At 43.4% G+C, this 18138-nt stretch overlaps 1 long non-coding RNA gene and 1 pseudogene across 1 annotated transcript; both read left to right on the top strand.

The window, feature by feature from the left end:
• The first annotated feature begins 182 nt into the window (after positions 1 to 182).
• Positions 183 to 10598, top strand: LOC136466909 (spermine synthase-like; annotated as a pseudogene).
• Positions 10599 to 12137: 1539 nt separating this feature from the next.
• LOC136463093 (uncharacterized) lies at positions 12138 to 17670 on the top strand. The gene is made up of 3 exons (XR_010760908.1): positions 12138 to 12346; positions 12837 to 13026; positions 17071 to 17670. It is a non-coding gene; the product is annotated as an uncharacterized lncRNA (long non-coding RNA).
• Positions 17671 to 18138: the final 468 nt, after the last annotated feature.

Raw genomic sequence — 18138 nt, 5'->3', positions numbered from 1 at the left:
TGATACTAATTATATATTATAAATATTAATATTATTTTATATATAATTAGTTAAAGTAAAAAAAACTGACTTGTGGAAAAGCAAGAATGATTCCTATTATGTGACGGAGGCAGTACGGTGATTATGATGCACGCCCCTATCTCTCCAGGCCTCTACACAGCTCCACCCGCAGGCCGCAGCACAGAGCACAGATTCCAAAGAGGGAAAGCAGGGAAAAAAAAAGGAAAGACGGGAAGGAGTCGCAAGTTGCAGAGAATCCACCGCCACCACCGAGCAACGCGCGCCGGCGCCCTTCTATTTCTTCAGCCCTCGCGCCGCCGCTCCCCTCCTCCCAACCCGCCCTGCTTCGCCATCGCGCATCTGCCACCTGGTAAGGAGCACCCCCCCCGCACGCCTCTACACCACACGCCACAGTATTTTCTAGAAGTTTCTAGACAGTTGAGCATTTTCTAGATGCTATATCAGGACTAGTTGAAGTTGATTGGGTTAAACATGACTTATGATGCTCTAATCTAGCCACGTCTTTGTAGCCAGCACCAGCAAAGATAAAGTTGGCGTGGTGTGGCTGGTAGTTGCCCACACCGTCTGTTTCCATCTTCGAGGCCCACGTTTTCCTGTACCCTGCAACCTGTTCGGCGTCCCATTCCCATGCTGGCACCGATGCTCGTTGATTTGTGCTTGCAATCGCTTGCCGCTTAGCCTTGGTGCTGTTTGTTGCTTTGATCTAGAGGCTGGGAACTCCAAAGAGGAACAGGGTCCATGGAGGCTGGAGGCGCAGGAAATGGTTTGAATGGGGCGGTGCAGACAAAGGGGAGTGGGGGTGACGGCTCTGCCAAGCCGCTGCCCCCTTGCTGTGTCAAGGCAAGAGCCGCCGCTCCCGAGTCTGAGGCCAAGTGCCATGCTACCGTGGTTTCAGGATGGTTCACTGAACCGCGATCACGATGTGGTAGGCCTTGATTGTCTTGCTTGATAACATAGATGCTACAACAGTGCAACTTATTACTGTTATATCTGTTCACCAGTTATTTTGTTTGATCCTGATTGTTGCCTGTGCAGGTAAAGCCAGCAAAGTTCAATATTACAATAACCCGATGTGGCCAGGTACTTGTCCAGCCACTGCCAATATTGTTTACCTCATGTGGAGGGACTTTACTCCAAAATTCAAAAGTTAAATTGTTTGTTTGTCTTCGGAATATCATTTTTCTGATAGATATGTAGTTATTGGCTTGACAACTTCATGCTTCAATGGATGCAGTGCTCAATTATTAAAATTGCAAATGAATTTTCATTCAGTGATTTAACTAGAATTTATTTATGTGAGAAGTGGTTTAGAGTTTAGACTGGCTTTTTGTTGAAAGAAAATTCAAGCATTTGCTGAAAGTTGATGTGCGAAGGGCAGGCCTGGTGCAGTGGTGAGAGCTGTCTCACTGAGTCACCAGGTCGCGGGTTCGAAGCAGCCTCTCCGCAGATTTGCAGGGGGAAGGCTTGCCTCGGTTTTTTCCTTCCCAAACCCCACTCATGTGGGAGCCTCCGGCACTGGGTCTGCCTTTTTTTTGCTGAAAGTTGATGTGCAACTTGTCCAGCTTTTGTACAAAGAAGGGTTTTTGACATCGCTAAGGCCTCCTTTGGATCAATCATGGGGATTGGAGGAATTCCCCCTCAATCCCCTCCAATCCCCATGGGGAATGATTGATCCAAAGGAGCCCTAAGTTGGTATCTATCTGTATTATGACAAGCACACCCTTATAGTACATCGCAAAATTTTGTATAGGAAGTTCATCTAGCATAGTGCATGTTATTCAGAGTTAGGATTTGTTTTTCTTCTTATTTACTTGTTTGTAAATCGTAAGGCACACTCTATAGTCTGTTGACTGTGCTAGTGGTGCATGTCTCATGCCTGCGTAAATTTTCCTCATGGCAGAATGACCGAGTGCATTTTCAGATGAGTGCTACTTTGGTTTTTTTTATATATATAATTGTCAATGGTAGTGTGCATAGTTTTGTCGTTTCCACAGGAAAGCCTAGGCTCTTTTTGTTTCATTTCCTGACCCCTGTAATGTGTTAAAATTTATGTTCCAATGTTGTATCATCAGTGTTTGGGGCTTTTGGCTATACTCCCCAGTGTGGTCTTTGTCCTTAACTTCTTTAATACATTGTTTGGCATCCTATAATATGCTATTTTGGCATTGAAGGGAATTTCCAATTGTTCTCCATTGCAGTAATTTTCTGACATTTGCCCTATAGTGAAACAGCTGTACTTTCTCATATCTCTTTTCATCTTATTCTCGTATATAGGAGAGGCCAATTCTTTGAAAGTGGAGAAGATCTTGTACCAGGGGAAATCACCATACCAAGAAGTCTTAGTTTTCGAGGTTCACATCAGTTGTTTATACCAGAAATAAAAAACTGCAGTTGGCTTCTATTGTTTATAACCTGGTAATTTTTGTATGCAGTCGTCGACCTATGGGAAAGTCCTTGTGCTTGATGGTATTGTTCAGTTGACTGACAAGGATGAATGTGCATACCAGGAAATGATTACTCACCTACCACTTTGTTCAATTCCATCCCCTAAAAAAGTATGTCTCCTGATCTTTGTTTTTCATCAATATTGTGAAATTATAGATAATGCTGTGTTGCTTAGCAGAAATTCATTTGGAAGATATTCTGCAGCTATATCTCAGCACATGGAATATTTCTTTTTTCCTGAATTTGAATGGAAACTTGGTGACTTATGTCCTTAGGAACTACTTTGCAGGTTTTGGTTATTGGTGGTGGTGATGGAGGTGTACTTCGAGAGATATCAAGACATAGTTCAGTGGAGTCTATTGACATATGTGAAATTGATCAGCTAGTTATTGATGTAAAGTTGTCCTTTGATGCCTTAAACTTTTGAAGTTTAACTGCTTAATTATACTTTGCTGATATAGATCTGAACTCTGTAGGTTTGCAAAGATTTCTTCCCACACTTGTCTGTTGGATTTGAAGATCCTCGTGTTCAACTTCATGTTGGCGATGGTATGCCAATAATTCCATGAGGCCATGATGAGTACATTATTTTTTGATATCTGCTGAAGTTTCCTATTTGTTTTAGATATTGGTAAATACTTTTTCTTGAACTGTAATTTCACAAGAATTGTTTTTCTTCTACTTTCAGCTGTGGAATTCTTGAGAAATGCTCCTGAAGGGACATATGATGCTATCATTGTTGATTCATCAGATCCAATAGGTGAGTTTATGCTGCCATGCATTGTCTTCCTTGAGCACAGTACCATGGAAAGTCTTTGCTATGTCTTTGGTGTTGTATATCTGTTCTGTGCATTTTGGTTTTCTGCTTCCTATTGTATTACTCCTGAACGGCTGAACTCCATGCTGTTCTGTGTAAATGATGAATAATTTGCTCATATTTTCTTTCAAAAAGAACTTTGACCTATAAACTTTCAGTCAAAGACTCAAATCTTATTTTCTTAGTTACTTTTGGTATTTGCAGGGCCTGCTCAGGAACTTGTGGAGAAGCCTTTTTTTGAGACAATTTCTAGAGCTTTGAGGCCTGGTGGCGTCCTTTGTAATCAAGCTGAGAGTATGTGGTTACATACACATTTGATTCAGGATATGCTTTCAATTTGTTGTGAAACTTTCAAGGGTTCTGTACGCTATGCATGGACTAGTGTCCCACCCAACATACCCAAGGTTCTTCACTTCTCTATTCTCTAGTCTCCTTATCTTTATCCTTTCTTGCTTCCATTGGTCCTAAGATCATTTTTATTATTGATGGAATGGTGTGTACTTAGAAGTTAAAATACAGTTCTAATTTCATTTTTTTAGTTTTCGCAGTTGCGGTCTCTCTGAATAGTATCATTCATTATTTTCTTTTTCTTCTAAATATATGTATCAGTCGTTTCTATTTCATTGCATGTACTAACCCTAGCAACCACCTATTTGTGTGAAGATTTAGTTTTGGTTTGTTATCCATGCATCAGCTATGCACTATGCATATGGAATTATGGATAGCTGTTTATCTAAAATTCTTATTCTTAAATGACATGGAACAAATATAGGTGCCCATTGTTAAAATCATTTAGTTAAAATAGCATTTTTGGCATGAGTTTTCTTTCCTTGCTCCATCTTTTTCTATAAATTCGGTCAAAGTTAGAGAAGTTTGACATAGGACAAAATCAGAGTGAGAGGGCGGGAGATGTTTTTTTTTAATCTAAAATTCTTATTCTTACATGACATGGAACAATATGGGTGCCCATTGTTAAAATCATTTACTTAGAATAGCATTTGTTACGATGATTTGTCTTTCCTTGCTCCATTTTTTTTGTATAAATTTGGTCAAAGTTAGAGAAGTTTGACTTACGGGAGAGGGAGGGAGGGTCATTGGGTCATCAAAATGAACTAATCTCGGATTCAAAGCAAGAAAAATGGAATTAAAATGAACTAAGGGGATGACTCAGAATTACACATTGGATACCCACTTGAATTCCTATTCTAAATTAATGTTAAATTTTCTGCAAGTTTGTGTGGATTGAATCATTTTGTAAGAGTTTTTGGAATTTCTTCCTTTGTACTTCCATATTACTTGGTTTCCCTTTGTTTACAATGTGGGGCTAAGTGTGGAAGGTTGGTTGGGATATGGTGTTCTTATTAGTTGTGAGTTGTTCCAAATGCTCGCTGTAGTCTTTGCAGTTCTAGATAAAGAAGTCTTTATTGTGTTTAAGTGTTTCTGTTTGGAACGAACTTCTAACAGAATGTTTACTTGAATTTTGCAGTGGGGTGATTGGGTTTTTACTATGTGCCAAAAAAGGTCCATCGGTCAACTTTCTGACTCCTATAAATCCAATTGAAAAGGTGGAAGGAGCTACAAAAGCTGGAAGGGAGATCAGATTTTATAATTCAGAGGTCTGTTTTCTTTAATCAATCATATAGGATTTGTCGCGCCAATATTTTGTATGTTGAAAAACGTAATTACGTGTATGTCTAATTGCGATTAGGCACGAGGTAGACCCCTGCCGCATCGCCTAGGCCATAGGCAGTCAATAAAATGCGAGAGCAGGGAAAATCTGGAGCAAGGCGGATCGTGTGCGGGTGCATGGCAGCACGGGAAAAAGAACCGCAAGCTGTAAACTAAGAGCGTCTAGTGGGGAAAAAAAACTGTCATGGAGAAAAAATAATTGTGACCGGAAGGTCCCGGGTTCGAGTCGCGGTCTCCTCGCATTGCACATGCGAGGGTAAGGCTTGCCACTGACACCCTTCCCCAGACCCCGCACAGAGCGGGAGCTCTCTGCACTGGGTACACCCATGGAGAAAAAATAATTGTGCCGTGGCTCTTTGCAGCCACCGCTATCGGGTCTTCTGCTTCCCTGCCCGCTGCGAGGGGAATCTGAGCTCGAGCACCTTGCATCACTGTGGCCGCAGCACCACCCGGCTCCCCACGTGCACCTTCCCTGACTCTTTCACCTCTACAGCTCCTCACACGTGCTCATCCTCCCTGCTTTCCCGTGCTGCTCTGAAAGTTCTCACCGATTCACTTCTGCAGAAAATTGAATTCCTATTTGGTCTTCTCTGATAGTTCTCACCTAGTCATCTCTGCATAAAATTGAATTCCTATTTGGTCCTCTCTCTCTCTTTCGAGACCTGATTTAGCCATTAGGTAGCAAAAATCAGGACTTCTATATCGAGAAATTTCGATATTTAACCCTGAGTTCGCATGCCTCTCAATATTTGACATCCAATTCGCAAGCCTTTCGATATTTGACCCTGTCTGTGTTGTGATTTTCTTCTCGGTTCTCTCTTTACTGGTTGTCTGATTGAGTGCCTTGTCCCCTTGTGAATATGTGATGCTTTAAGCTTTATATTACTCTGCTGTGCGAACCTCTATGTAGTGAATTCATATTACATATAAACCTCCTGATTATGCTACCAGCAGCAAAAAGAATATTAAAAAAGTAAAAATTTCACAAACATTTAATCGTGTTTAATCTAGCCTTAATCTTCCTAGGTGCTAAATCACTGCCTTGGGATTTTGTAACCTGTGTTGCCATTTGTTCTAGTATGCAAAATTTATCTTAATGACATGATCTAAGAAATTCTATTTTTTGTTGATTGTCCCTTATATGTTATAATGATAATGAAGTCAGAGTGGAACATACGACAGGGCCATACCAACTAGTTCAGGGCAGGAGTTAGGTTCACGGCTTGTACGATTCAGTAGTACAATCCAGTTGTGTCTATTTCCATTTGTAATATTAGGGTGTTAACTCCGCCTATGTTGTCTCAACATAACAGGTCCTAAGCCCTGGTAAAGGAGGAGGGTTGTGTTAGGCGTGGCGAGCCAACGTTAAATCTAGCCATTCTAATGAAGATGAAACCCGAAAGAAAATCGTTGAGGCGTAACCCTCTTAGCGACGCGCCATATCGAAACCTAGGTATGGTGTTAAATGAGCAAGGGCCGGGTCGTCACCCATGTGACGCGCCGTGTCGCGATCTGGGCACGGTGTCAAGTGACCAAGGATCGGGTCGTCGCATCCTTAGTGGCGCGCTACATCGGCGTCCGGGTGTAGTGAAAAATGAGTAAGGGTCTTCACATCTGATTCGACGGGTGCGAAGGGTAAGGAAGCTAGTCGAACCAACTAGGATCCGTTTAGGCAGTTAGAATGTAGGGTCGCTTACAAGTAAGTTAAGAGAATTAGTTGATACCGCGACTAGGAGGCGTGTAAATATATTATGCGTTCAAGAGACTAAATGGAAGGGTCAGAAGGCGAAGGAGGTGGACAATATAGGTTTCAAACTTTGGTACACAAGGACAGGTGCGAATAGAAATGGAGTAGGAGTTTTGATTGATAAGAGCCTCAAGAATAGTGTGGTGGGAGTGAGAAGGCAAGGAGATATGATTATCTTAGTCAAGCTTGTCATTGGTGATATGGTCTTGAACGTAATTAGTGTGTATGCCCCCCAAGTAGGCCTCGACGAGAGTGCTAAGAGACAGTTCTGGGAAGACTTAGATGGCCTGATTAGAGCTGCACCCAGTAGTAAGAAGCTTTTATAGGAGATCTTAATGGACATGTAGGTACTACAAGCGCAGGTTTCGAGGCAGTTCATGGAGGTTTTAGGTATGGTAGTAGGAATCAGGAGGGGGAGGAAGTTCTAGACTTCGCGGTAGCTTTTGACCTGATGATAGCCAACACTTTCTTTAGAAAGAGAGAATCTCATCTAGTGACCTTCAGTAGCGGACAACACTCTAGCTAGATTGACTTTGTCCTCACAAGAAGAAAGGACAAACGAGCATGCTTGAGTTGCAAGGTGATACTAGGGGAGTACGTTGTTTCTCAACATAAGCTTTTGGTGGCAGACTTTCGTTTTCAGGTGTGTGCCCGTAGGGATGAACAAGCTTAAGATTGAAAGAACAAAGTGGTGGAAACTGAAAGAGGAGACGTCAGAGGTATTCAGGGAAATGGTTATCAAAGAGGGCTCTTGAAAGGAAGAAGAGGACATAAACAACATGTGGGAGAAGATAGCAACCAACATTCGGAAGGTGGCCTCAGAGGTGTGTGGAGTAACCAAAGGAAGTGGAGGCGAGGCTAAAGATACTTGGTGGTGGAACGAGGAAGTCCAAAGGGCTATTAAGGAGAAGAAAGAGTGCTATAGACGCTTGTACCATGATAGAAGTGTGGACAACATAGAGAAGTACAAGGTGACAAAGAAGACTACAAAGCGAGCTGTAAGTGTGGCAAAGGGTAGAGCGTATGAGGATCTTTACCAACGTTTGAGTACGAAGGAAGAAGAGAAGGACATTTATAGGATAGCTAGGGTTCATGAGAGAAAAACAAGTGACTTCAACCAAGTTAAGTGCATTAAGGATGAAAGGGAGCATCTCTTGAAGGAGGATGAGATCCGACATCGATGGCAAGAGTATTTTGACAAATTGTTCAATGGTGAGAATACGGATACAACCTTTCAGTTGGATGACTCTTTTGATGACACCAGTAGGCGCTTTGTGCGGAGAATCCAAGAATCTGAGGTCAGAAAGACGTTGAAAAGGATGAAATGAGATAAGGCGATGGGACCGAATGGTATCCCAAACGAGGTATGGAGATGCCTCGGGGACATAGCTATAGTATGGCTAACCAAGCTGTTCAACCATATTTTTCGATCGAACAAGATGCCTGATGAGTGGAGGAGAAGTATATTGGTACCAATCTACAAGAATAAATGGGATATTCAAAGTTGTACTCATTACCGGGGAATTAAGTTGACGAGTCATACTAAGAAGCTATGGGAGAGAGTTATCGAACATCGCTTGAGAGCAATAATGCGGGTCTCTATGAATCAATTTGGTTTCATGCCCGGAAGGTCAACCATGGAAGCCATTTTCTTAATAAGACAAGTTATAAAGCGGTATAGAGAGAAGAAGGACCTACACATGGTTTTTATTCACTTGGAGAAGGCTTATGATAAAATACAAGGAATGTTATGTGGTAGGTTTTGGACAAACATAAAGTCCCAACGAAGTACGTCGGGCTCATTAAGGATACGTACAACAATGTTGTGACTAGAGTTCGAACAAGTGATGGAGACACGGATGACTTTCCGATTAGGATAGGACTACATCAAGGGTCAGCTTTGAGTCCTTATTTGTTTGCCTTAGTGATGGATGAGGTTACAAGGGACATACAAGGGGACATCCCTTGGTGTATGCTTTTCACGGACGATGTAGTGCTAGTTGATAAAAACCGAACAGGAGTGAATCAGAAATTGGAGTTATGGCAGGAGAATTTGGAGTCCAAAGGTTTTAGACTCAGTAGAACTAAAACTGAGTATATGAGATGTGACTTCGGCACTACTATTCAGGAGGAGGAAGATATTAGTTTGGAAGGTCAAGTAGTGCCTAGGAAGGATATCTTTTGATATTTAGGATCAATGCTACAGAGAGACGGGGATATTGATGAAGATGTTAGCCATAGAATCAAAGCAGGGTGGATGAAGTGGCGGCAAGCATCTGGTGTCCTATGTGACAAAAGGGTATCACAGAAATTAAAAGGCAAGTTTTATAGGACGACGATTAGATCTGCTATGTTATATGGTGCAGAATGTTGGCCTACGAAAAGACGACATGTTTAACATATAAGTGTCGCGGAAATGCGTATGTTGCGTTGGATTTGCAGTCATACAAAAAGGGATCGAGTTCGGAACAATGATATACGTGATAGATTAGGGGTAGCACCAATTGAAGAAAAGCTTGTCCAACACCGGTTAAAATGGTTTGGACATGTCCAACGGAGACCTCCAGAGGCACCGGTGCGTAGTGAAATCCTAAGCCAGGATAGTAACGTGAAGAGAGGTAGAGGAAGACCGAAGTTGACTTGGGTAGAGGCAATAAAAGGAGACTTGAAAGGATGGAATATACCCAAAGACTTAGCCTTAGATAGGAGTGCTTAGAAGACAGCTATTTACGTGCCTGAACCTTGATTGCTTCTGCTGGGTTTCAACTTTAGCCTACCCCAACTTGTTTGGGACTTAAAGGCTTTGATGTTGTTGTTAATATCGGGGTGTTGGTATACCTACTCTTTCTTTTTCTTCGGTTCTTACTCTTCTTATTTTTGCTCACCCATTAAACTGCAACTCTTATGTGAGATTGCTCCCATGAAGCTTCCTTCACCCTGATTAATTTTGATCATTGAACAGATGCATAGGGCAGCATTTGTTCTTCCGGCCTTTGCAAAGAGAGAGCTAGAAGCATATTGGGCTTCCACTGAAACAGTAAGTTCTTTTCAAATTGGGACAAGTGATTTATTTACTCTTCTTGCACTTTGCATGTTTCCACAGTTTAAGAATATTTTGAAAATAAATTAATATGCACAGAATTTGTGCACCATGTCACAGGAGCATGCTGGGGAAACAGCGGCGACACCACTGAAGTTAACTCTTGCATCCAAGAGTGAAATTCTCACTGCATGACTGGGACTCAGTGACCTACTACAAGATATCAAGAAACCATTCCTTCCTGGCACCCTACCTCCAGCATCGCCATTGGATAGAGTCTCGTACTATCACATGTTATAAGCATCAGCATTGAGGGCGTGGCATATTTGACGTATAACGAGGCATCATGTGTCAATAATTTATTCTCCAAACAATGCCATGAGGTTGGCATGCTAAGGAAAAGACGAACTGACAGCAATGTATGATATGAGTGTGTGACGTGATGAGAATTCCACATGCATTTAACTTTTAAAATTTTGGCGGTGTATTGCGCCAGTATGTGGTAGTCATTTCTCACCACCAAAGTCGTCCGGGGGGGTTCCACTATACACTTGTACCGGTACTTGTTTGAGTGACGTAATACATGCAGAGAATCTTGCTCACCAGATGTGATGCCAACCTCATGGTATACCATGGGATGCAAATGTGTTTTCGTCCTAGAATGGATCACGAACAATGTGTCGGTGAGATAAAAATCAAGGCCAGTAGCATATGGGGTTTACACCGAGTCTAGGTATTGGTTTTCAGTGCAAATTGCATATAATCTTCTGATATTGCACAATGATTGGTAGTGCAAAATCATCTATCTTTGTAGTTGATATATCATAAATGTAGAGATTGCATGTATATTTATATGGTTTACTCGATTTGATGTATTTCTGGAGACTTTGGATATTTGTGGAGACATTGGTAAGGACTACAAATATCAAATTCTCGTCTAGATGATCATATAACCAAATGTGCTTTTGTTGTAACGCACGGACATATTTTGTAGTGATGCCCAGCACACATCATACACAAATAGTACTTTTGTGTATATATTTATTCGAACTTAAGAGTGTCCGACTCTCCTATAAATAAGATGTGTATTTATTTTAGGAGGGATGAAGTAGACCAAACTTGGTGAAAGTAGTTTTAGACCCCCCCCCCCCCCCCCCCCCCCTCTAACCACCCCCCTCTAAAATTAGACTACAACCATAATCAACGGAGGTGAAATAGACTTCTACCATTTCCTAAACCAAACAAGCCCAGACCGATCCATTAGACACGACTCACAAGTGAAGGAAGACGAGGTGGTTGTTTGTTTGTTTGTTTGTTTATACTAGATATGTACCCGTGCGGTGACAAATTTGATTATTTTCCGAAAATTTTAAAAAACTAATACACAAATTTATATTGACGACCCTAAACTATTTATAAATTTCTTTTTTATACATATGGAACCATGTTATCTTTCCATCTACTATGTACATCCTTGTCCTTTTTTTCATGTTGGAGTGTCCGTCCGTCAGGATTTGTTTTTTTCTCGTCGTTTGCGTTTGCGTACGCCCCTCGCGACCATGAAGCTCCACAAGGGCACTCCGTTTCACGGATGATCTTCGTCACCGTTGCCACACCGGTCCTCGTGTCCTGCTTGCCCTCGCTGTCGTCTCGTTCTACGACGTCAACTTCACTGATAGTTACGAGTACATACGCTGCACCTCCTTTTCATCCTTTTCACCGTCGTCAACGACGTCTCCGCTTACCACCTCCTTGTCTTGGAAGGCATCTTAGGTCAACTCCTCCTCGTCTTCGCCATCTTCGGCCACCGCCACTGAGGCACGTGACCTTATGCGGGCCAATGTGTGTCGGACGATGAGGCATCTAGTAACGTGTCCGTTCATCGACTACATCCTCTAGAACATCATGAAAACGCTTGTGGATTTATTAAGTACAGGTGACGCGGTTGCTGATTGGACTCACGCCGTAGTCGGTGGAGAGACAAGTTTTTCCAGGGCCAAACTCAATGATTGGTTTCATCGGCATGTAATCAATCATTTATATGATTTTTGATGTGGAACATTTTGTTTCGAAAACGTTTTTTTTTTTTGCTGTATACGATTTTCGATCTGGATGAGTTTGTTTCTGAAATAGTTTTTTTTGCCGTATTTGTTTTTTTCGCAACCGTTTTTCTTGCTGCATTTTTTTTGGAAAGGTATTTTTTTTGAAACGGGGGAACTTTTTTTTTGTCGGTTTTTTTTTTGCCGTATTTGTTTTTTCGATTGGAAACGGGGACGGTTTTTTTTTCTTTTCCCGTGGGGGCGGGCCGACCCTGACGATTGTGTATATAAATAATAGAATAGATTTTATTTACAACAAAGGCGAGGCTTTTAGTTTTATTAGGGCTGTGCGCCTGTGCCTATAAGCAGCGCCGCGCCGCCGCCCTTCTGTTCAATCGCCAGGACGAAGCTACTGGCTGCTGCCGCCCGGGGTTTCTTCTCCGTGGCGGCGGCTTGCATCGGAGCGGAGGGAGAAGATGGTGGCTGCGGTCAGGGTTCCCAAGACCCAACGCGCCAGGAGGGAGCTCCTCAAGCACACGCCCAAGATCGTAAGCCTCCTCTGCAGTCTGCACCTCATCCCACCCATGTTCTCTTTCGTCTTTCCAAAACCTAGGTGCGGCTCTCGCAAAATCTACTATGCCTTCCACGGGCTTGGCGTTCCATGGGTTTCGGTGTCTGCTGAAGACACGTTTCAAATGTTCCGTTTCGGCAATATATTTATACACACACGGCTGTCAATGAGAATGAAACATTGCATTATCTTACCTGTAGCGTTGTAAATATATACAGTACTGTATAGCTTGTATGTGTGATTGCTATTTGGTCTGAAGAAAAAGCAATGCTTTGTTGCTACTTGATATTGCTACTAGTAGGGCATGACTTCTCCATACCTAATTGTTAGATAGCTGGTATAGGTATTAGACAATTGGTTCTGGTTATTTCAAACCTTGTATATGGTAACAACTTTGAAAACAAAAAACATCATGTGTTTTATTGTGACTGAATCGCATCTGACTTGTGCTCTGATAATTTTGTCAGGTTGAGACAGGCAAGACGATGCTTATCCTCCATGGTACAAAGACTTGTGCCATGTGGAACTCTGGAACTCTGTCCTGTCAGATATTTACCACCTGATGAAGTGTGATAATGCTGTGAAGTATATACACCAAGAAAAATGACAACATTAGGCCTTTGGAATCGGGAGTTTTTCTCTCTCAACCTTATAGTGGTGAGTTATTCGATTTGTCTCATATAGTTTGCGTTTATTTGTGTGTTTGGTGACAAACATGATCATGTGTTTACTAGTGTTGCAACAATTCATTGTATGGATTGGAATTAGAATAATTCATTAACCTGAATTATTGAATTCTAGCCAACCTGATAATCCTATCAGAAATAGAATGTAACATTCTTTGCTTCTCTTCTAATCTTTTAATTCTTGATTGAGTCGTATCATAGATTATCTCCGTTCGTTGGTTTCATCTGTGCTTTTAGAGAATCAGTCTACGCATGCCGTCATGCAAGGGACAGGCGCAGTCACTTGGCACAGCGCCACTCTCAGGTGCGACACGTCGCCCATGCCTAGCGCACTCCTCTCCATGCCACATGATCGTTGCGCCTATATAGGACTAACACGTTGTGTTGTAATCTGTATAAATTGTATACCCTGAGATCAATGTAAATGTGCGGTTGATTAATTCTCCCTCTTACATGGTATCACTGATAGGTGGATCCTCCTCCTTTAATCCGTTCGCCACAACTTCCGCATCCATGGAGTCCTACCCTTCCAACTCTGACACCTCTTTCGACTCTGACCTCAACCGTCCACCATATCCCGTTGCTGCCGTTCTCCAAAGTGTCAACATATGTTCCCACGTCCCAGTCACCCTCGACCTCGACGATGGCAACTACTCCCAATGAGGCTGCTTTTTTGACTCCGTTCTTGGCAAGTTTGGACTCACGACGCCCGTCCGGTCGCTAACGCCGAAGGAGGAGCGCACGCAAGTGGCAACTCATTGACCCCCCTGCATCAATTGGATCCTCAACACCGTCTCCAAGTCTGTCTTTGACATCGTCCATAAGTGTCGACAGAATATCGTCGGCAGTTCTCCGAGGGGTATCCCACGAAGGTAGATTGATCGGCAGAGGTGCGCGTAATCAAGAACAAGAAGGCATCAGAGACACAAGAGTTAGACAGGTTCGGGCCGTCTGCACGACGTAATACCCTACTCCTATGGTCTGTTGGTTTGTATTGGCTATCGTATGATATTGCGTGCGTTTTGAGGGGGTCCCCTACCCGCCTTATATAGCCGGGGGTAGTGTTACAAGTCGGTTAGATCTAGGAGATAACCGGTAAATAATAACAGATTACAGGAACTTGAGAAAGAACATTGTTTCCTGGATGTCCAAGGCATTGGCGCCACAAAGAAACTGCTGATGACAATGAGGCAGTGAGAGCTTGATGTGGTTGGAACCGAAGTGGATAAATATCCCAACTGCTTTCACATCGAAGCATCTCCACCCGCGTTGGAAGATCCTTGATTGAAAAACCAGAGGGGTCGAATTCAATTGAAACATTGTTATCACGATTAAGCCGCTGGACAGGAACTAAGTTCTTTATCAAAGAAGGAGCAACAAGAACATTGTGTAAATAAAGTAGGGAGGAAGATGTTGGAATGGAACTGAAGGTTTGGTGAGAGGCAATCGGGCACCATTGCCGACTGTGATCATCGAAGAGGAAGGTTTGAAGCGGGTGGTAGGGAAGTTACCAGGGAAGGAAGCCATATGAGTGGTAGCACCTATGTCTAGGTACCATTTGGCAGCACTTGGAGTATGGGTGCGCACGCCAGCTTTGGACAGCGCCGTGTAGGGGACGATGAGTCCCAAGTCCCTGTTGATTTGCCAGGAGGGGTGGGAGTCGGAGCCTGATATGCCATCATGGCCTGCTGCTGCTGAAGGGGTGGTCGAGAACCCAAGAGGCCAGTGCCGGGTGCCCGAAAAGGGGCGTGCCAGGCCTGCACGTAGCCGGTCCATCGGTTGTAACCCGTGGTCCAGGGTCTAGAGGGGCCCTGGGGACAATGGCTGCCGCATTGGTGTAGCCTCCGCCGCGTCCATGCCGCCTGTACTTGAACGGTAGCGGTAGCCACTTGAGCTGGAGCCGCCGTCAGCGGACCCGACAGTGCGGGACGTCAGCGGAGGCCGTGCTGTTGCCGGATCCATGCCCGGCGGCGTTGCTGTTGCTGGACCAATGCCTCAGCTTTGGCGTCATGTTTCTCGCTAAGCTCCTCGAGGATCAGGAATGATCTGGTGCTCATGAAGGTGCGGGGCGAAAACTTGGCGGTGATCACTGGCTTGAGATGACGGTACCGCGGGCTGAGACCCTGGAGTAGGTTGAGAACTTGGCTCGGCTCGAAGATGGGGTGGCCGATGTCGCGAAGTTCATCGCCAAGGCGTTTGAGCTTGGTGCGGTAGTTGTTGATGGCTATGTCATCTTGATGAACGCTGCGCAGCTCGTCCTCGAGGTACACGGTGCGTTGGAGTTCATTGTCGAGGAAGAGCTTTTCGATGGCGGTCCACAAGGAGAAGGCGGTGAGATGGGGCTTGTGGACGATGTCGAAGATGGACTTGGAGACGGTGTTGAGGATCCAATTGACGATGCTGGGGTCGATGAGTTGCCACTCGCCAGTGCGCTCTACCGTCGGTGTTGGTGATCGGACGTGCATCATGAGTCCGAACTTGGCAAGAACAGAGTTGAAGAAGCAGCACCATTGGGAGTAGTTGCTGTCGTCGAGGTCGAGGGTGACTGGGACGTGGGATCGTATGTTGATGCTTTGGACAACAACAGCAACAGCGGGTTCTGGTGGATTGAGGTCAGAGTCAAAAGGCGTCGTTGTTGGAAGGGGATGACGCCATAGATGCGGATGCTGTGGCGAACAGATTGAAGAAGGATCAGGATCTGTCAGTCCTTGATACCATGTAAGAGGGAGAATTGATCAACCGCACATTTACATTGATCTCAGGGTACACGACGTTAGTCCTATAGAGGCGCAACAATCCCGCAGCATGGCGAACAGTGCACTGGGTGTGGGCGACGTACCGCGCCCGAGAGTGGCGCTACGCCGAGTGACTATGTTTGTACGTTGCATGTCGGCATGCGTAGAGTGCTTCTCGAAAAGCACACATGAAACCAATGAACGGATATAATCTAAGATACGAGGACAGAGAATTCAATCAACAATAAAAAGATTAGAAGAAAAACAAAGAATGTTCATTTTATTTCTGATAGGATTATCAGGTTGGACAGAATTCAATGATGCACCATACAATGATTATTGCAACACTAGTAAATACATGATCATGCATGTCTGTCACCAAGCACACAAATAAACACAAACTATATGAGACAAATCGGAGGCACAGGCTTCCAGTTGAAAGTTTGAAGAAAGAAGCTATGAGGACTGCTGAGCATGCTAAGAAGGTATACAGCATGGAACTAACTGTTCTTCATTTCTCAGTCACTGTAGTCATCTATCGCCAACTGCGGTTCCATTAGCCTTGTACAACTAATGTCCCCTCCCATGTCTTCTATTGTTCTATGTTCTCACTAAAATCTTCCTTAGTCGCTATGGTGTTCACAACCACCATGAACCTTGTAGATGAAAAACGTCACCAAGGATCCAGTGCAGGGCAAGCTGGGCAAAGTCTACATGCCAGACCAGCAGGTCTGTACTGAATTTGTTTTTGGAACAATCATAAAGGTCGACATTGCATTTGACATGGTAACCTGATTCGTGGTTTTGACTGAATTCAGGTTGGGAAGTTGACCTTATCAAATGACATAAAGGGACTGAGGGAGCGTCGTGAAGCCAAAATAAACAAGGAGCATTATATTCAAAGATGCAAAAGGTCAACCCGGAGTAGAGAACACTGAAGCCTATTTTTTCCTTGGATATTGGTCAGATCAAGGACATTTGCTTGTAACTGTACCCAGCTGTTGTGTTAGCTGAGTGGAAGCCACTTGCTGTTAGATTGAGTGGTAAATAGTTTAGGGCTATTTTCTTATCTTATGCAAAACCTTTGTGGTGGTTTCCACAACAGTATTACTGCACACCACCTCATCTGTCAGACATTAAAATTTTGAGCAGTGATAGTATTTTACAGTTTTTTTTCGTTCTTCTCTATCCATGCGGTTGTGAATGTTGAAGTTGTTAGGAATGCGCTGTGCTACCAGATCATATTGTGATGCTAACTTACGTTTTCTGTGCTATGCAAGGCCATCCATCTTGTACATCTAGAGTGACTGCTATCATCATGTTCTTGATTCTGGACAGCCCCCTCCCATCTAGAGGGGATATAGTTATAGAATCTGAGAGTGTAACAACCTGCTGCCATTTTGTCACCACTGGAGCCTTAAAGCCTTTTGTGGCCCCAAGTACGGTCAGGAACTCAGTGTGTCTACTGGAGGGCTGAAGATTACATTTGTGAAAGGTTGGTTGAATTTTATTCTGTATCGGAGGCGACTGTTCTTCAGCTGCCCTTTCAGTCAGTCTTGTTGGCAGCATCTTGGAATTAGCTGGGATTTCTCTTTGGAATTCTTTTAAATGATGCATCAGGCGAAGCTTCAATATCAAAGCACCTTCTTCATGGAGATTTTCACCATTGCGGCATGGGAAATTAGGAAGCAAAGAAACAATTTTATCTTCGATAGAGTCCGGCCTTCCTTTGTTTCCTGGAAGAGCTCTTTCTGTGTTGAGGCCAAATTACAAGCTCATAGATTCAGTGCGTTGAAGCGTCCTGTCTTCCTAGATTGTATAGCTTCCTTAGTTTTTTTTGTTTTGTTTTGTTTTGTTTTGGCTGTCCCTCCCCTAGGTTTTTCTTTTCCTCTGTTGTTTCTCCTCCCTTTGGAGGTTTTTCTGTACAGCTCTGTTTCTTTTAATAAAATCATACAGTGGCTGCCTCCCCTGCTGTATTTCATGTTAAAAAAAACCATGCCCACTTAGTTTGTGTTATGTTCTATGTGAGTGAAAAAAAAAGTCTTCAAAACAACAGCACTTTCATAAATCTACGGAGATATGTTTTTTTTTTCCCTAGGTGCATAAAACATTAAGGCTCCATTTAGCATGGTTCCGGCTCCTAACTATAGGATTGGAGCTCCTGAAGCTCAAAATATTGGTTTCATAAGCTCCTAGTTCATTTTAGTAAGACAGATTAAAACATCTGTCATCTTCTACTATAATGCACGGAGGGGTGGAGCCGGAGCTGGCCATACCTCCACCAAACAAGGTCTACAACATAAGAAACATCGAATGCCATATTTCTAAGGAAAAAAGAAACGATAGGT

Source organism: Miscanthus floridulus, chromosome 7 (genome assembly GCF_019320115.1).
Source record: "Miscanthus floridulus cultivar M001 chromosome 7, ASM1932011v1, whole genome shotgun sequence".
NCBI classification, from domain to species: domain Eukaryota; kingdom Viridiplantae; phylum Streptophyta; class Magnoliopsida; order Poales; family Poaceae; genus Miscanthus; species Miscanthus floridulus.
This window is presented reverse-complemented; position numbering and strand designations above follow the sequence as displayed.